This window comes from Prionailurus viverrinus, chromosome B4 (genome assembly GCF_022837055.1).
Source record: "Prionailurus viverrinus isolate Anna chromosome B4, UM_Priviv_1.0, whole genome shotgun sequence".
Lineage (NCBI taxonomy): Eukaryota > Metazoa > Chordata > Mammalia > Carnivora > Felidae > Prionailurus > Prionailurus viverrinus.
In genome coordinates, this window is record NC_062567.1 from 130,823,986 (window position 1) to 130,844,967 (window position 20,982).

The 20,982-nt window shown below is 40.5% G+C and overlaps 1 protein-coding gene across 5 annotated transcripts in view; it reads left to right on the top strand.

Annotated features, from left to right (window-relative positions):
* Positions 1–20,982, top strand: part of TNRC6B (trinucleotide repeat containing adaptor 6B) — a 253,543-nt gene that overhangs the window by 67,759 nt on the left and 164,802 nt on the right. The window lies entirely within an intron of this gene.

Sequence of the window (20,982 nt, forward strand, 5' to 3'; positions counted from 1 at the left end):
GCAGAGGAGTGGGTGTTTTGTTTTAGGTGAATTTAGGAATTAGCTTGATTTAGATTCAAACCTAACCTAAGGTTGAGAAGATTTTTTTCTTTTTGATCTCCATTTTTGTTATGCCCCATGAGCAATTTAAAACAAATTTTACTGAACTCACAGAGAACTTTATGCTTCATTTGTACAACAGTAGCACTTTATCTTTTAACATTTTATTGTGCAAGTTCTATATTCTTATTTTAAAAATTAAAATGAGTCAGAAGTATTTGAGGTAAAAAGTAAAAGCCTGTCCCTTATTCCTGCCTCACAGAGACATTATTTGGACAGTTATTTTTAAATTATTTAGACAGTTTGTAAAAATTTTTTTTTAATGTTTATTCATTTTTTGAGAGAGAGAGAGAGAAAGAGAGAGACAGAGACAGAGCACGAGTGGGGGAAGGGCAGAGGGAGAGGGAGACACCGAATCTGAAGCAGATTCCAGGCTCTGAGCTGTCAGCGGAGAGCCTGATGCGGGGCTTGAACTCACAAACCGTGAGATCATGACCTGGCCGAAGTGGGACGCTTAACCAACTGAGCCACCCAGGCGCCCCATAGGCAGTTTTTATTATAAATGTTTAAACAATAATTTGTTAGGTTTGGTTTTTCAAACTAGGGCTTGAATGTCACCATGTGTTTACGTATATCTCTGTGTTTGACTCCATGTCCTGACTCATTCTCTGCCTGGTCACGTGGGACTGTCAGTATCACCTTCATGTCTCTCTCCTTTCAAAATTGTCCCTAGTCCTTCTGGGCACACCAAGGGTATCTCACCCTGTGTCCTGGACAGTGCCCAGCACCTATCGCTTCATATGCTGTCCTGGACCTTCCTCAGGGGAGTCTTTCTGTTGCTGCCAGTGCTCCTGGTACTCTCTGTGGGAGGGCTTTTCCCTCTGGTCACTAGAATGCAATTTTGTATGACCTAATCGCTTTCTTGCAGAGACTTCAGCTGATTTAGTAAAAGCCGCTATTGTAAATACTGAAAGAAGACAAGTTGACAGAGTTATTATTAATGTAAAACTTCAGAAGCCCTTGAATCCTTTGGAGGCACAGTGACTATTTCTTATATTTTTCCCAAGGACCACTTCAGGGCTTATTTAATTTCCCTGCTGTGTACGTAAGAGAGAAAATTGAATAGCGCTAACACAGTTACCCATGAATCTGTCTTATTGTTCCACACTTTAGAAGTTAAATATGAAAATTATGTTCTGTAAAAAGTCTTTGATGACATATCAAGAAATCCAAAGGCGAGGAAATGTACTTCGTTGGCCTGATTCTCTTAGAAAGAGACTCATCTGATCTAATTTATTTAGTATTTATGTGCCCATGTTGTCACACAGATCTGAAAGCAGATACTATTTTGTCTGTTATATGTGGCTTTGACTCATTGAATGCAGTGATCAGTTTTCTTAGTGCCCAGTCCATATTATACAGTGGAGCTGTGCATTACTAGGGAGATTCCAGTTCTAGTGTGGATTTATAGACACATCCTGGGCTATAGCTGTTTATTTATGTTTTCTCTTTTATTCTTTTAAAATGAGGTATTATAAAAAATGATACACGTTTATAGTCACTTAATTAATTCACAAACACTTATGGGATGCCAGGTATGTGCTGATGTCCTAGGTGGCATGCAGAGTTACATAAGGCAGGGTCTCTGCATGTTGGGAACCTCTGGTCTCGTTGAGGGAGTTAACCATAGCATAAGGGTGACGATAGTGGTGTTAACTGTGGTACTGGCAGCTGGGTCAGAGCAATGAATTCCTTCTGGAAGGAAGCTTCATGATAGAGGAGGTAGCACTTGGGTTTTGTTGGAAAAATAAGAGGTTCTTTGTTTTTGTGGGTTGGTGAGTGGTGGATAGGAATAGGAAGGGCACTTAAGTAGAGTGAACCCTATGTAGCACATGTAACTGTTCATGAAGTCTAATAGGAGACAGTGAAAAGGTTTGAGTGTGCTTTTTAGATATCTTGCTGTGTATTAAACCACACCAAAAATTAGTGGTTTAAAACCACCATTACAATCTCCTGGGCAGAAGAATTCTGATTCATTTATGTAGATTACTTCACCCTCAAGGATGCGGAACATAACTTCCCCTTCCTCAAGTGTGGCTTCACACAGTGGGGAGCCTGACCAGCAGCATCTCGGCCCGGTGGTCAAGGTCTGCATCGACAGGATAAGTCATGGTTATAGACAGGATGGACCTTTGATGTGATGTGCTGAAATGGCACCTTACTTCAGTGGTCTTCTTCCCCCAAACCCATTACGCCACCCTAATCCTGAGAGAGACATCAGGCAGATCCCGATAGAGGGATGTCCTACAAAACACCTGACCAAGACTACCCTCAGAACTGTCAAGGGAAAACAAGATATGTCTAAGAAACCATCATAGCCAAAAGGAGCCTAAGGAGACGTGACGATGAAATGTAATGCAATATCCTGGATGAGATCCCGGAAAAGAATAAGAATATTAGGTAAGAAAAGAGAAAATCTGAATAAGGTATGGATTTTAGCTAATACTAATGTGTCAGTATTGGCTCATTAATTGTGACAAAGGTACGGAGATAAGATTAATAATAGGAGATACATATATGGGAAATCACTGCAGTGTTTTATCGTCTCTCGTGATCTGTGATTCACTGAGCTCTATAGGGCAGTTCTGCTCCAAAGTGGTATTGGCCGGGGCTGTAGTCATCCGGAGGACCAACTGGCTAGAAGTCCAAAATGACTCACTCACATGGCTGGCAGCTGGCAGTTCAGCTTGAGGCTGTTGACCTGAGCATCAAGGATCCTCTCCACGTGACCTCCGTACAGGGCTTGGGTTTCTCACAGCATGGCGACTGGGATCCAAGAGGGAGTACTGCATGCATGCAGAAGCCGCAGACTCAGAGGTCACACAGCTCTGTTTTCTCTACCTTGTGCTAAATTAAAGCAAGTCACAGGGCCTCCCCAGATTCAAGCCGAGGAGCCCTCTCGGGGGCATTCCACCTCTCAATGGGAGGACTGGGAGAAAATTTGAGGTCATCTTTCATCCACCCCATAGTGATTAGAGTGTTGGGTGCCAGTTGAAGAGAAGGGAATGACAGAGACCATTAGTCAAGATTGTCTTAGGCTAAGGAGGTTCAAAAACAGGCAACAGACTTCTAAAGCATGGAGGTGAGATGTGCATTTTACTTTTATGATTTGCTCTCATAACAACTAGTGTTGATGTACAGGAAAGACGAGAATATCTGTATCTTGACACTCAAATTCTCTAAAGGAAGAGAATCTAATTGACCTGGCCCCGCCTGTGGCCTGATTTCCATTGGGTCTTGAGTTCTCTGCGTAGGATGGCAGGGACCACAGATGAAGAAGGAGACACCATGAAAGGACACGTGAACCAGGAGGCAACAACCAGCCCTCCTAGGACAGTCCCCAGTCAATGCTGATGTAATCTTCCACTACATTTCTTACCAAGGACAGACTAGAATTTTTAATTTCAGCTCCACAGCTATTTTTCACTTTCCATTTAGTATAATTTAGGTTGATATTCTAAACGAGTTGGTGTTGGCTTACTAGTTGTAGAAATTCTGTAGCTACAGGCTTGGAATGTTTATTTTTTTAAGTGAAATCTGGCAAGCATAGTAAAATCATCATAAAACGGAGCAGTGGAGGGTTTGTGATCTTCTTCTCTGTACTTCTTTGTGTAGTTAAGTGTTTTATAATAAAAACAATAAAAAGACGCTCTAGAGTTTAAGAATTATAGCTATGGATTTAAGCGCCCATGTGTCTTTATTAATTACCATAAATAAAAAACACTTACTGAATCAGGAAGCCAACATTTTAGTTATAATATTCTCTTTATTGTTCTCAGAGGTAACAAATGAATAAATGTCGTCTTCGTCTACAAAGGATAAAGTGATCTATTGATTGGCTTTACAACAAAGAGTTCAATGAGGTGATTTAGACTGTCTCCTGCTTAAGTTTAGGATCCCTCCATCTGAGACTGAATCCTATTTAACAAATTATAACAAGATTTTATGGCTTTTGGTATTTGAAGAGCAGACTGGGAAAGAAACCATGCAGGATAAGTATTTTTCCCATTTGTTTTCCTAGCTGGCAAACAACATAAATTAGATTGGATTCCAGGTCTGGCTCCAAAGTCCATGCTGACTTCAGTCCTCCATCCTGAAGAAGTTAAATGCGGAGTAATCGATTCTGATTACTTCTATCAGAGAAACTTCTTAGATCGTTCACCTGGGTGTGCTAGAAGGCCTACAAAGGGAGTAGGTGCTTTGTGCATTTGAATAATTCATATAGGTTTAGTGTGGACACAGGCTTTCATTTCTCTTGGGTGAATAACCAGGAGTAGAATTGCTGGGTCGTATGGTAACTTTGTGTTTTATTTTTTGAAGAACTGCCAAACTGCTTTCCAAATGGCTTCACCGTTTCCTATTCCCCCCCGAAATATATGAGGGTTCTAATTTGTCCGTATCCTCACCAGTTTATTATTGTATGCTTTTTTTGTTCTAGTGGATATGAAATACTGTGTCATTGTGGTTTTGATTTGTACCTGGCATGCTTTTTAAAATGGAAATGAAAAAAATAATAATAAAGTGATAATAAGATGAGGGTGACCAGGCCCCACACTGGACTTACTGAAAGAGGATCTCAAGAGTTGGGACCCTGGGATCTATTTAAAAAAAAATTTTTTTTTTAACATTTATTCATTTTTGAAAGTGAGAGAGACAGAGCATGAGCGGGGGAGGGGTAGAGAAACAGGGAGACACAGAATCCGAAGCAGGCTCCAGGCTCCGAGCTGTCAGCACAGAGCCCGACACGGGGCTCGAACTCTCTGACTGCGAGATCATGACCAGAGCCAAAGTCGGACGCTCAACCGACTGAGCCACCCGGGCACCCCTTGGGATCTGTATTTTTTACAAGCACCCCTGGTGATCCCTAAAGCCAGTAGTACACAGATCACAGCTGAACTAAGGGGCCCTCAGAGGAGGCAGAAACCATGAATTCTTAAATTTACCTCTGAAAGGTGAGACCTACCCAAGCTTCATAGTGGGGTTCCATCTGGGGAAGGAGGATGGAGGTTGAATTTGGAAAGGCTGGTTACAAGGGGGGGGGGTGCTCAACTCTTCACTGCACCTATATTTTTATTTCTTTAAAAAAGATGGGGGAGGGGGGTGCCTGGGTGGTTCAGTTGGTTAAACGTCCGACTTGGGCTCAGGTCATGATCTCACCGTTCATGAGTTCAAGCCCCAGGTCGGGCTCTGTGCTGACAGCTGGGAGCCTGGAGCCTGCTTCGGATTCTGTGTCCCCTTCTCTCTCTGCTCCTCCCTCACTCATGCTCTGTCTCTCTCTCTCTCTCTCTCAAAAATAAATAAACATTAAAAAAATAATAAACATTATAAAAAAGAGAAATCTGAAGCAAATGCTGTGAAGCAAATATGTTAAATCTGAGTGGTGGTTACATAGGTGTGTTTGTTATTTTATTTTCTGGACTTTTTTCTATATCTTAAAAATTTTCTATAAAAATAGAAAATTCTGCTTTCTCTGTAGCCCCAACCATCACATTTGTATTCCATTTAGCAAAAAAAAAGAGAACTTGTCACTTCCCTTGGAAGTTGCACACTCAACTGTGCTTTTGTATTTCTTTGACCAGAATTTAATGACATGGCCACAATAAGCTTCAAATGATGTTAGAATTTGTGTTAGCTAAAATTTCTAGGTCTTGTTGCTAAAGAGGAAGTGCTTCAGTGTCTCAAAGTCAACCACATTATCCACTACACTGCTTTTATACTGGTCTTGCCCATCCTGTAGTTGTACAATTGGTTTTTTTTTTTTTAACTTCACTTACTTACTTTGAGGAAGAGCATGAGCGGGGGAGGGCCAGAGAGTCTCCCAAGTGGTCTCTGCACCACCACCACCAGTGCATAGCCCAGTGTGGAGCTTGAACCCATGAATGCTTGAGATCATGACTTGAACTGAAATCAGGAGTTAGATGTTTAACCGACTCAGCCATCCCAGCGCTCCTGATTTTTTTTTTTTAAGTAGACTCCACGCCCAGTGAGGAGCCCAATGCTGGGCTTGAACTTAAGACTCTGAGATCAAGACCTGAGCTGAGATCAGGAGTTGGACGCTTAACCAACTGAGCCACCCAGGCACCCCTACAATTGATTCTTTTAAACCTAAAGTATAAGACTTCAGAATTTTAAAAAAAGGTTTTTCAAAAGACTAATTCAGTAAGGGAAAGGAAGATCTTTCAACAGATGGTGCTGGAGCAACCAGGTAACCATATGGAAATACATGAACCATGATTACGGTGTATGTGATTATGTGTGATTACATCACACATAAAACCTAATTTGAGATGGATCATAGGCTAAAACTGTAAAGCTTTTGGAAGACAACATAAGAGATGTCTCTGTGATCTTAAGTAGATTGTAAAAAGCACTAACCATAAAAAAGAATAGTGATTTAGGGGCGCCTGGGTGGCTCAGTCGGTTAAGCGACTAACTTTGGCTTAGATCATGATCTCGTGGTCCATGAGTTCTAGCCCCACATCTGTGCTGACAGCTCAGAGCCTGGAGCCTGCTTCAGATTCTGTGTCCCCCGCTCTCTCTGCCCCTTCCCTGCTTGTGCTCTGTCTCTCTCTTTCAAAAATAAACATTAAAAAAAATTTTTTTTTTAATTCTTTAAAGAACAGTTCTTCAGTTGAATTTCATTACAAAAAATTAAACATCTGCTAATATACTGACAACATTAAGAATGTTAGGGGCGCCTGGGTGGCGCAGTCGGTTAAGCGTCCGACTTCAGCCAGGTCACGATCTCGCGGTCCGTGAGTTCGAGCCCCGCATCAGGCTCTGGGCTGATGGCTCAGAGCCTGGAGCCTGTTTCCGATTCTGTGTCTCCCTCTCTCTCTGCCCCTCCCCCGTTCATGCTCTGTCTCTCTCTGTCCCAAAAATAAATAAACGTTGAAAAAAAATAATAAAAAAAAAAAAAAGAATGTGGAAAAGCTACGGACTTGGAGAAAACACTTGCAATACATTTATCTAATAAAGGTCTCATATCTAGAATATATATAGAATTCCTAAAAATCAATAGGAAAAGTAAAAACTCTGGACAAAAGACATAAATAGATATTTCACAAAATAAGATATGCAAATGACCATAAAAATAGGATATTCAACATTATTCATGAGGGAAATGTAAGTTAAAACTAATGTGGTATTACACACTCACCAAAATTTGAAAGATTGACCATACCAAGTGTCAAAGAATGTGGAGCAACGGAACTCTCATGCATTGTTAGGAGGAGTATAAACTGGTATAACTACTTCAGAAACTTTCTCAAATCTCTGATCAAGTTAAACATATGCCTACCCTATAAGCCAGATGTTCTACTTCTAAGTATGTACCTAATACACATGACTGCATATGTCCACAAAGAGATGTATGAGAATATTTGTGGTAACTTTACTTGTAACAGCCCAAACCAGATATAGCTTAACTGTCCATCAACAAGTAAATAAGTAAATGAATTATAGGATGTTCAGTGAAATACTACTAAGCTTAAAAATTAGACTTTTGAGGGGCGCCTGGGTGGCTCAGTCAGTTCAGCGTCTGACTTCGGCTTGGGTCATGATCTCACAGGCCATGAGTTCGAGCTCTGTATCGGGCTCTGTGCTGACAGCTCAGAGCCTGGAGCCTATTTTGGATTCTGTATCTCCCTCTCTCTGCCCCTCCCCCACTCACACTCTGTCTCTCAAAAATAAACATTTAAAAAATTAGACTTTTGATTCACATAAAAACATGCATGAATCTCAAAAACATTATATTGGCCGGAAAAAGATGGGAACAAAAGTGTATATTCTCCCACATTCTAATTACATAAAGTTTATGAACATGTAAAACTCATCCTCAGCGATAGAATCATTCCCCGGGGTGTATATGAGAGTATCCAAGAGAAGAGGCTTGTGGGAGTATTCTGGGGAGATGGACATCTGCTCTCTTCATCCGTGGGGTAGTTACACGGGTACAATTGTTATCTAAAATCTACTGAGCACTACACTTAAAGTTTATGTATTTTTCTGTGAATTGTACCTCAGTTTAAAAGAGACCAATATTAGGAGCTTCTGCCCTTCCTCTTAGTCTGCTAAGACCATCTTGAATATTGTTCCTCTCATCCACTATATTAGTTGTCCTTAGCTTTATAGTTAGGAAATATATATGCTTTCCTTTCTTTTTTTTAATGAGATTTTATTTATTTATTTATTTATTTATTTATTTATTTATTTATTATTTAATGTTTATTTAGAGAGAGAGAGAGAGAGAGAGAGAGAGAGAGAGAGCAGGAGTTGGGGAGGGGCAGAGAGGGGGAGGGAGTCACATAATCTGAAACAGGCTTGGGGCACCTGGGTGGCTCCGTGGGTTAAGCGTCTGACTTCGGCTCCAGTCATGATCTCACAGCTTGGGTGTTCGAGCCCTGTGTGGGGCTCTGTACTGACAGCTTTGGAACCTGGAGCCTGCTTCAGATTCTACGTCTCCATGTCTCTCTCTGCTCCTCCCTGGCTTGTGCGCTCTCGCTCTCTCTCTCTCTCTCTCTCTCTCTCTCTCAAAAATAAACATACATTAAAAAAAAATTAAAAAAAAAAAAGAATCTGAAACAGGCTTCAGGCTCTATGCTGTAGCACAGAGCCCAATACAGGAATCGCACTGAGGAACTGTGAGATCATGACCTAGGCCAAAGTCGGACACTTAACCAACCGAGCCACCCAGATGCCCCTAAAGATTTTATTTTTAAGTAATCTCTACACCCAGAGTGGGGCCCACACTCACAACCCCAAGATTAAGAGTCTTATGCTTCACCTACTGAGCCAGCAGCTGCCCCTGCATGCTTTCTTTTAAAAAAATGGATAGGATTTAGCAATTAATTTGATGTGGAGGAAAAAGGAAAAGGAGATATCAATAATGACATCAAGACTTTAAGCTGAGTGACTGGAAGAAAGAGGGTGCTGCTGTTAAAAATAGGAAACACGAGGGGCGCCTGGGTGGCTCAGCTGGTTAAGCGTCCGACTTGTGCTCAGGTCCAGATCTAGTGGTTTGTGAGTTCGGGCCCCGTATTGGGCTGTGTGCTGACAGCTCAAAGCCTGGAGCCTCCTTCGATTCTGTGTCTCTCGCTCTGCCCCTCCCCTGCTCACGCTCTGTCTCTGTCTCAAAAATAAATAAAACATTTTTTAAAAAATTAAAAAAAGAATGGGAAACATGAGAGAAGAAACAGGTGGGGGGAGGGTAGGATGAATTCTGTGTTAAACAGAATTTGAGATAGTGTCTTTGTGGCAGTGTGTGGCAGCCAGGTGAAACCAGGAGGCTGGAAACAGGATGATTCAGGGCTGAAAATAACTGAATTGGAGAGAATCATTCAAATGGAACAGTTGAAACCGTGAGGTTAGATGAAATTTCTGTGGCAAAATGTGAAGACGTGGGTTCAGTGACAGAACCTGGGGAAATAGATGTTTGGAGAGCAGTTAAGACAGAGAAGCAGAGATTAGCAAGTTAGAGTCAGGAAATATTTATCAAACAACTTTTTGTGCCAGGTTGATAATGAACAAGACAGTCAAGAATGTCTGCACCAGGAAGTTTGCATTTTTGGTTGGGGGAGATAGACAACAAACACATAAGTAAGCGTTCCTTTTAGGCGGTGATATGTGTTAAGCCAGAGTGACTGAGTGGGGAGCTATTTTAGCTGGGTGGTCAGAGAAGGTCTGTTCAGAGAGATGCACTTGAGCTGATGCCTCAAGGATATGAAGGAAGCTTCCATGTGATGATATGAGAGAATATTCCTAAGGCAAAGGCATAAATTCAAAGGCTCTAAGATTGGGTGAGAGAGAAGAAAAGAAATGGAGAGTGTAGTCTAGTACAAGGCAGAGGAGATTTTAAATGGGAGGCTCTTTGAATGATGGCTACTACGTCAACTGTTACATAGCGGACAAGGAGAAATAGAGATGCTAAGTGGCAAGGATATTCCACTTAGTAATAAAATCACTAAGAATTGAAAGAAGGGTGACATTACACTAAGTAATGTATAGAATTGTTGAATCACTGTAGTGTATACTTGAAAGTGATATAACACTGTATGTTAACTATACTGCAATTAAAATTAAAAGCTTAATTTAAAAAAAGAAGAAAGCATCGAAAACGGACTCTGTCAGATATTTGCATACCTATGTTCGTAGCCGCCTTATTTACAGTGGCCAAGAAGTAAAACCAACCCAGTGTCGCTTGGCGGATGAATGGATAAACAAAAAGTGGTATATCCCAACAATGGAATAAGCTTTAGCCTTAAAAAGGAAGAAAATTCTGACACCTGCTACAACACGCATGAACCTTGAAGACATTATGCTTAGTGAAATAAGCCAGTCACCAAAGGGCAAATCCTGTATGATTCTTATTTGTATAAGGTGCCTAGGGTGGTGCCTCATAGAAACAGAGAACAGCGTGGTGGTTGCCAGGGACTGAAGGGAGAGGGGAATAGAAAGTATAAAGTTTCAGTTTGGAAAGATGAGAAAAATTCCGGAGATGTATGCTGGTGATGGTTGCACAGCAATGTGAACATACTTAATGCCATTGAACTGCATGCGTAAAAATGGTTAAAATACCACAATTTTAAAAAGATTTTAATTAAGTCATCTCTATACCCAACATGGGGCTCGAAATTATAACCCTGACACCAAGAGTTGCATGCTCCACCAAATGAGCCAGCCAGGTTCTCCTAAGACACCATAATTTTTCAAAAATCCATTGGGACTTCTGCTACTGAGCAAGATGGAGTATCAGGGACAGAATTTACCCTCCCACTGGAAATAACCACTGAAAAGTAGACAAAATATAGATAGATGGATATATATATATATATACACACACACACACACACACACACACACACATATATACATACATATACATGTATAAACATGTATTATACATATTTTTTATATATATGTGTATGTGTATATATATATGTGTATATATATATATATATATATATATATATATATATAGGACACAAAAGGAACAGACTGTTTCAAAGTAATCTGTGTTCTAGAACAAAGCTCAAAAATATTTTTGGAATATTTGTAAATGGGAATACAAAACATTCAGTACTCAGCAGTGTAAAATTTGTAATATCCGGTATCCAAGCAAAGATCATCAGACACGTAAAACCCAGGAAAATACAGACCATAGTGAAGGAAAAAAAATCTGTTGAAATCAACCCACAACTGACACAGATTAAAATTAGCAGACAGGAATATTAAAATACTTACTATAATTGTATTCAGATATTTAAGAAGTCAAGTAGAAATGTGGAAGATAAGACTCAAATCAAATTTCTAGAGTTGGGTATGTGGGTGGCTCAGTTGGTTGAGTGTCCAACTCTTGATTTTGGCTCAAGTCATGATCCCAGGGTTATGGGATCAACCCTGCATTGGGCTCTGTGCTGAGCGTAGAGCCTGCATAAGATTCTTTCTCTCCTTCTGCCCATCTCCCCCATTGCATGCTCTCTAAAATAAGTAAATAAATAAAATTTAAAAATGTTTCTGGAGTTTACAACTATAATGTCTGAGATGAAAAATATACTGGATGAGATTTAGTGACAGATTAGACATTGCAGAATAAAAGATTAGAGAATTTAAAGTCATGCTAATAGAAAATATCCAATATGAAACACAGGAAAAAGAGTAAAGAACAAAATATGGAAAGATGATGAGGGTGCTGTACAAAACTTCAGACAGTCTAATGTAAGTGTAATTGTAGTCTCTGAAAAAGAGGGAAGGAAGTAGAAAGGAAAAATCTAGGAAATAATGGCCCCAAATTTGATAAAAACCGTAAACCCACAGATCCAAGAAGTTATATGTTCCTTCAAAAAATAAAAAAAGAAGTTATATGTTCTTGACAGATGAAGAATACCACACTAAAGCACATCATAATCAAATTACTCAAAATGAGCGATAGAGAAAATCTTAAAACCAAAAGACAATGGACGCTGTTAACAGAGGAACAAGGATAAGAATTTGCCTTTAAAAACAATGCAGCGGTCTTTAAAGTACTGAAAGAAAAACTGTTAACCTTGAATTCTATAAGCAGTGAAATTTCTTTCAAGAATGAAGGCTAAATAAAATCTCTTTCTTTCTTTTTTTTTTTAATGTTTACTTATTTTTGATAGAACACAAGCGGGGGAGGAGAAGAGAGAGAGGGAGACACAAAACCCGAAGCAGGCTCCAGGCTCTGAGCTGTCAGCACAGAGCCCAGCACGGGCCCCGAGCCCACAGACCATGAGATCATGACCTGAACCAAAGTCGGACGCTTAAGCAATTGAGCCACCCAGGTGCCCCTAAAGTCTATTTCAAACACACAAAAGCTGAAATAATTCATCATCAGCATACCCATACTATAGGAAATGTGAAAGGGAGACTGAAAGGGATGCCAGATGGAAATATGAATCTACACAAAGAAATGAAGAGCTCAGGAAATGGAAACTACATGGGTAGATATAGAAGACTTTTTCTATTATTTAAACCTTTTAAAAAGGGAATTGATTGAACAAAAGTTCTGCAGATGCGTTGTGTGTTGATATCTGTATAATGTACAATAACAGTAGCATAAAGGCCAAGACGGGAAGGTAGAAGAATACTATTGTAGGTTCTTATGTTGTATGTAAATTAGTATAATCTCACTTGAAGAGAGGGGGATACTTCCCAACTCCTTTTGTGAGGTCAGGATTACTCTGATACCAAAACCAAAGACATTGCGAGAAAACTACAGAACAGTGTCTCTCATGAAGTAGGTGCAACAATTATAAACAGAATTAGAATATATAGTATAACATATGACCAGGTAGGATTTCCCCCAGGAATGCAAGGTTGGTTGAACATACAAGAATCAATCAATGTGTAATTCATCACGTTAACAAATTAAAAAAGAAAAACCCTAGGATCCACTCAAAAGATGCAGAAAAAGCATTTGACAAATGCCACATCCATTCCTGATAAAAAAAAAAGTGTCAGCAAGCTAGGAATAGAAAGGAACTATTTGACCTGATAAAGGGCTTTCATGAAAATCCTACAGTTGATATTAAAGTTAATGGTGAAAGACTGAATGATTTACTTCTTAGATGAAGAACAATGAGAAAAGATGTCTGCTGTGACCACAAAAAAACACAGAATGTTTCACCACCACTGAAAACCACAAAACATTGCTGAGAGAAAATAAAGTCAACCTAAATAAAAGGAGAGATATACCTGTTTATAGGTCAGAATATTCAATATTGTTGGGGCGCCTGGTGGCTCAGTCAGTTAAGCATCCGACTCTTAATTTCAGCTCAGGTCATGATCTCACAGTTTGTGGGATCAAGCCCTGAGTCAGGCTCCATACTAAGAGCACAGAGCCTTCTTGGGATTCTCTTTCTCCCTCTCTCTGCCCCTCCCCCTCTCGTGTTTTCTCTCTCTCTCTCTCTCTCTCTCTCTCTCTCTCTCTCTCTCTCTCACACACACACACACACACACAAAATGAATAAATAAACTTAAAAAAAAGATTCAATATTGTTTAGCTGTTGCTAAGAGTCAGTTCAATCCCTATCAAAATCCTAGCAGACTCTTTTTGTGAAAAAGCTGATTTCTAAAATTCATATGGAAATGCATAGGGCATAGAACAGCTGTAGTAGTCTGCTAGGGTTGCTCTAACAAAGTACCACAAACTGAGTGACTTAACAGAAATGTATTGTCTCACAGTCCTAGAGGCCTGAAGTACAAGGTCAAGGTGTTGGCAGGGCTATGTTCCATGTCAAGGGACTAGGGGAGGGTCTTTTCCAGGCCTCTCTCTTAGCTTCTGATTTCTACCTTCTCTTCTAGTTTCTTGACTTGTTGCAGTATAACCCAGTCTTCACATGGCATTCTTCCTGCATGCGCATCTGTCTTTGTGTCCAAATTTCACCCTTTGTATGAGAGGACACGGTCATACTGGATTAGAGCCCACCCTAATAACTTTATAGTTACCTCTGTAAAGACCCCATCTCCAAATAAGATCATGTTCTGAAGTATTGGAGGTTAGAACTCCAGTTTATCTTTTTTCTTTTTTTGGTGGGGGGACACTATTCAACCCATAATAATAATCAAAGCAGCTTTTGAGTTGAACAAAGTTGGGGTGCTAATACTTCCTGATTTCAGAACTTACTATAAAGCTACAGCAATAAAGACCCTGTGGTATTGGAAAAAAGAGACCAGTGGAGCAGAAGAGAGATCCCAACATAGACTCACATATATATGGACAAATGATCTTTGACAAAGGCAATTTTGTGGAGACAATTCAATGGAGAAAGGATTTTTTTTTTTTTTCAACAAATGGTGTTAGGACAGTTGGATATCCATATGCAAAAAATAAACATACATCTAGACCTTAGAGCATATATAAAAATTAAGTGAAAATGGATCTTAGATCTAAATGTAAAATCTAGAATTATAATGCTTCTAGAAGAAGATGTAAGAGAAAATCTGTGGTTAGGCAAAGATTTCTTAGATCTCACAGCAAACTTCTGCTCTTTGAAAGATGCTGTTAGTGAGAATGAGAAGGCAAGCCACAGATTGGGAGGAAACACATGCACAGCATCTGCCCAAATAAGGATTAGTATCTAGAATCTCTTAAATCTGTTAAAAACTTTGAAAGCTCAGTAATAGGAAAACAAATAACCCAATTTTAAGAAATGAGCAAAGAATTGGAAGACATTTATCCAAAGAAGATACACAATTGGCCAATAAGCGCATGAAAAGATGCTTAACATCGTTACTCATTAAGGAACTACAATCAAAACCACAGTGACATAGCACTTCACACCCGTTGGGATGGCTGTTATCAAATGGACAGGTGATAACAAGTGTGGTTGAGGATGTGGAGAAATTAGAACCATTGGACGCTGCCAGTGGGTATGTCAAACGGTGCATCCACTTTGAGAAACAGTTTGGTAGGCTTTCAAAAAGTTAAACATACAGTTACCATATGACCCAGCAATCCCACTCCTGGGTATTCACCCAAGAAAAATGACAGCTTGTGTCCACACAGAAACTTGTATGCAAGTGTTTATAACAGCATTATTTACAATAGCAAAAAAAGTGGAAACAACCAAAATATCCATCAACTGGTGATGTAAACAAAATATGGTATATCTATACGATGGGACAGTATTAAGCCATAAAATGGAATGAAGTACTGATATATGATACAATATGGATGAAACTTGAAAACATTATGCCAAGTGAAAGCAGACAGACACAAAACACCACATATTTTGTAGGCCAATCTGTAGAGACAGGAAGCAGGTTAGTGGTTATCTGGTGCTGGAAAGAAGGATGAAGGGAGGGCAAAACGGGGAGTGACTGTCAAGAAGGACAAATTTCCTTTTTGGGATGATAGAAATGTTCTAAAATTAGATTGTGGTGATCAATGCACAACTCTGTAAATATTAAAAACTATTGAATTATATACTTTAAACAGGTGAACTTTATGGCATGTAAATTGTATCTCAGTAAAGATGCTTCGGGACACCTGGCTGGCTCTGTTGATAGAGCATGCAACTCTTGATCTTGGGGTCATGAGTTCAAGCCCCACATTGGGCGTGGAGCTTACTTTAGAAAAAAGAGAGAGAGAGAGAAAAATAAATCTGCTTAAAAGAATGGTAAAAAATTTGGGGGCGCCTGGGTGGCTCAGTCGGTTGAGCGGCCGACTTCAGCTCAGGTCACGATCTCGCAGTCCGTGAGTTTGAGCCCCGCATCGGGCTCTGTGCTGACAGCTCAGAGCCTGGAGCCTGTTTCAGATTCTGTGTCTCCCTCTCTCTGACCCTCCCCCATTCATGCTCTGTCTCTCTCTGTCTCAAAAATAAATAAGCATTAAAAAAAAAATTAAAAAAAAAAAAAAAAGAATGGTAAAAAATTTGAACAGCATTTTACCAGAGAATGGATGGCAAAGAAACTCATGAAAAGATGTTCAATGTCAATGCAATTAAAACCACAATTAGAGGGGCGCCTGGGTGGCTCAGTCAGTTAAGCATCCAACTCTTGGTTTCCACTCAGGTCCTGATTTCACAGTTCATGGGTTCAAGCCCTGTGTCAGGCTTTGCGCTGACGGTGCAGAGCCTGTTTGGGATTCTTTCTTTCTGCCCCTCTCCTGATTATTGTATCTCTCTCTCTCTCTCTCTCTCTCTCTCTCTCAAAAATAAATAAATTAAAAAAGCAGAGTAGCTAAAGTTAAAAAGACTTACTGGGGCGTCTGGGTGCCTCAGTTGGTTAAGTGTCCAACTTCTGCTCAGAGTAATCTCAAGGTTAGTGAGTTCAAGCCCCTCATTGGGCTCGCTGCTGTCAGTGTGGAGACCACTTAGAATCCTCTGTCCTCCTGTCTCTCTGACCCTTCCCCAGTCGTGATCTCTCTTCAAAAATAAATAAAACATTAAAAGAAAAGGAAGACCTGGGTGTTGGTAAGATATGGAAGAACTGGAACTCTCATACTCTGCTGGTGGGGAGATAAAATGCTACAGCCACTTTGGAATACAGAGACTGTTTCTTAAAAAGTTAAACATATCACTACCCTATGATCCAACTGTTCTACTGTTAGAGGCTGAATTGTGTTCCCTGTTCACTCCCCCGCCCCCACTCCTGTGCCAGTTTACACGTTGGAAGCCTTAACTCCCGTTACCTCGGAATGTGACCTTGCTTGGAGTTAGGGACTTTGCAGAGGTAATCAAATTAAAATAGGTCATTAGGGTAGGCCATAATCCAGTGTGACTCGTGTCTATAAAAAGAGGAAATTTAGACAGACACAAACACAGGGAGAACGCCATGTGAACGTGAAGACGGCCATTTGCAAGCCAAGGGGAGAGGCCTGGGACAGATCTTTCCCTCACGGCCTTCCAAAGGAACCAGCACTGGCAAAATCTTCATTTCCCACTTCTAGCTTCCAGATCTGTGTGAGACAATACATTGCTGTTCCTGAAAGCATACAATCTGTGGTACCTTGTCATGGCATCCCTAGCAAACTAATATACACTGCTAAGTACCCAATGAAAAAGAAAGTGTACAAAAACTTCTAAATGAATGTTCATAGCAGCTTTTTGCAATAGCCCAAGTCTGGAAACAACCCAGCCACCCGTCAACAGGTGACTGACAAATTGTGGTAGATTCTATGCAGTGGAGGAGTACTCCCTATAAGAGGGAAGTGAACTACTGATACATGAAACTGTATGGCTGAATTTCAGAATAATTCTGATCAAAAGAAGCCAGACCAAAAAAAAAAAAAAAAAGTATGTCCCGGTGATTACCTGTATATGCAAACTAATCTATAATGCAAACTAATCTATAATGACAGAAAGCATGTTAGTGGTTGCCCAGGGAGGGGGAGCAGGAGTAAAAACTTGCTCATTAAAAAAAAAATTGTTTAAGTTTGTTTTGAGACAGCATGCACACGTGTGCACCAGCAGTATAGGGGTAGATAGAAGAAGAGACAGAATCCCAAGCAGGCTCTGTGCCATCAGCACAGAACTCAATGCGGGGCTCAAACCCATGAACTGTGAGATCACGACCTGAGCCTAGATCCAGAGTCGACACTTAACCAACTGAGCCACCCAGGTGCCCCTTTCAGGCTTATCTCTTAAATATCAGTAGATCACTGCAGATCCTCTCTCCTTTGCTGTCCTGCCCACTGCTCCCTTGCAGTGTATTCAATAAACCTCCACCTCCTTTAAAAAATAATAAATAAGTGGCACTTGGGAAGCTCAGTCAATTAAGTATCCGACTTCGGCTCAGGTCATGATCTCATGGTTCCTGGGTTTGAGCCCTGCGTTGGGCTCTGTGCTGACAGCTCAGAGCCTGGAGCCTGCTTCTGTTTCTGTGTCTCCCTCTCTCTCTGTCTGCCCCTCTCCTGCTCATGCTCTGTCTCTCTCTCGAAAATAAACATTTAAAAAAAAGTAATACAATTAAAAATTAAAAATAAATAAATAAATATCAGTAGATAATCATAGATAATCAGACATCTGATAAAAACCTATGACTGGAAGATAGCGACCAAAGCAAATATAAAAGAGGAATGTAGAGGAAACAAGGTAATATAGAGAGTGAAAGAAAATTAAAACAAAACAAAACAATATTTTCAGAGATAAGAGTTGGTATTATAATCATGGAACAAAAATAGGACTGTAAAAAAAAAAAAGACTTCAGAGAACAAGTAAAAGCTTTCGAAAACTAAGTCACAATAACAAATTCTTTTAAAAATTAGAAGTATTGGAAGGTAAAGTTGAGAGAATCTCCAGGTAGTAAAAGAAAAAGTCAGAGATACAAGTGGAGAGAAAAGAAAATTCATGGATCAATCCTGTAAATTCAACATTGAAGAAGGAATTCCTGGAGGGGATAAAATTGTCAAATAAATAAGTAGAGAAAATGCCCCAAACCTGAACAACCCGAGTTTCTAGATTGCAAGTACCTACCCAGAAGCTGAATAAATAAAAAAAAAAGAACCATACTTCGAGGTTTGCATTTGTGTAACACTGAGGAGAAGTGAAAGACCCTACAAGTTTCTGGAGAAGAAACAGGTCATGGCCAAAACATTAGGATTTAGAATATTGTCAGATTTCTATATTGCATCTCTGGGAACTAGAAGACAATGAAGTGTGGCTCCAAAATTTTGGAGGGAGAAAGATTTACTAATTTGAACTTGTTTTTTATTTTTTAAATACTTTTGAATGTTTATTCTTCAGGGAGAGAGAGACTAGCACGAGCGGGGGAGGGCAGAGAGAGAGGGAGACACAGAATCCAAAGCAGGCTCCAGGCTCCAAGCTGTCAGCGCAGAGCCCAATGCGGTGCCCGAACCCATGAGCCATGAGATCGTGACCTGAGCTGAAGTCACACACTCAGCCGACTGAGCCACCCAGGCGCTCCTACTAACTTGAACTTCTAATTTGATTATGTATGTGGGTTAAAAAATATTCCAAATGTCAATAATATATATGGATAAAATAAGGACATTTCAGTCATTCAAGAGATCAAAAATTTTACTTTCCATATACCTTTTGTCAGGCATTCACTAGAATATATGTTCCACCTAAACCAGAGACTAAACCATAAAAGAAGACAAAGGATCTGGGGAACAGATGCTCCAGGGTAGGAGAGAGCCAGGAATTTCAGAGCTGAAGGGGAAAAGACATCCCTGGCAAAGTGTCAGCAATTTAGCGGCCTAGAAAGCAAACAATCTAGACTGGAACATGAGAAAACCCCTGAGGAATGTCTCCAAGACTGGAATGAAATTGATAGATTACCTGAAGTGTTTGAATTTATTAAGAGGAGATTTACAACTCTGTTGGAGAGTTTGAGGATGAATTAGTGAAAAATACATAATAAATACTAAGCCTCCCCAAAACTGAAAGAAAGTAGTAATTGTTAGTTCTAGGGAAAACAAAGAATTGTACAAGAAAAGCAAATTTGATTATACTGTTCCGTATGATTCAGCTGTCTCTGTTATTTACTTAGTTATAGTACTGTTAGCACTGAATATTGATTTGGACAAAAATGGTGTCTTCTGTTGGAAGGACGGGGGAAAAGAGATCCATGTGTGGTGGGGTGGGGGGGGGGGTGGAGGCACGGGGAGTGGTCTGGGTCGGAGGGCAGCAGAGGAGAGTGTTGTTTTTATTTGTAAGCTTGGTGGTATTATTTGACTTAAAATCACATGCATGTAGTACCTCAATAACTTTTTTTTTATCAGATCAGTGATGAGAACATGAAAGTAATGGAGTATAGTCTATTCTCTTAATAATTTGGATAGTAAAGGAAAGGCTAAAAACAAGAGGATATTTGGAGAGTATCACAAGGCCAAAAATAATTTTTCAGAATAGAAGAGCTTATAACGTATTCGTCAGTTGAGTTGGATTTGGTAGAAAGGAAGAAAGACTTCCTTAGACAGTAAGGTCCAGGAGGAGGTGTTGTGACGCAGGTCATGAATGTAGAATATAAGTGGTGAGGGGAGCCTTGCTGAGCAGGGGAGAGGGGGCAGTGGGTGAAGGTGAAGACTCATCTGCACAATCCTGACAGGAAAACAGGGGCTTTGTGTGAGATAGACTTTCAGGATGATCTTCTTCTGCATTGTCCTCTTCAGAAAGGACAGGCTAGGGAGGATGCCTGATGGATGGGTTTGGAGTCTGGAGGAGAGTGGAATAGGTACAGAATAAATGAGTGAGGACAGTGGTGTAGGAGGTCAGACATTCATTCATTCAGTTATTCAACCCAGCGCTTACTTAGCACAGGGAAGGCATTCAGAAGGTATGTCGAATGAATGACCCACTAGAAGGGTTGCGTTAGGTTCTGGGATACACAAAGATCCCATTGTTCCCCTTCAAGGCTCTCCAGCAGAGGGGAAGTGGGTGAACAAAGGGCCGCAGCTGCTGGCTGGGCCTTGCAGGGTGAATGGGAAGGAACACCTTGGGAGGTTGGAGGAGGCAGTGATAGTTGTCGCAAGTGCCTCCTAGAGAAAGTAACTTTTGAACCAGTCTTTGAAGACTGAGTAACAGCTCAGCAGAAAAGACGAAGAAGGGCCTTACAGGCCAGGTGCTGCCATGTGAGCACTGAGGGGAAGTGAACTGGCGTACATTTGAAAAGGAACCAGTTTTGTGACTTCCTCCAGCTATGCTCTGCACTCCTGGAGCAGAAGAGAGAAAGGTAAGGGATTGGTAAGACAGAAACATCCTAACAACAAGTCGGTGTCCAGGAGAAGAATCACTGAAATGCCTGCCAGCAGGCTCTGAATGGACTCTTGAGGACAGAGAACAGCAGATGTAGGAGTTGCAGTGGCTCTTCACAGGTTCATGTGGAGGGAGGGAGGTTTCTGTGACAAACCTCAGTGTGGAGCAGTCCAGGTCCTGCCTGTTTCCTCACTGAATTAGG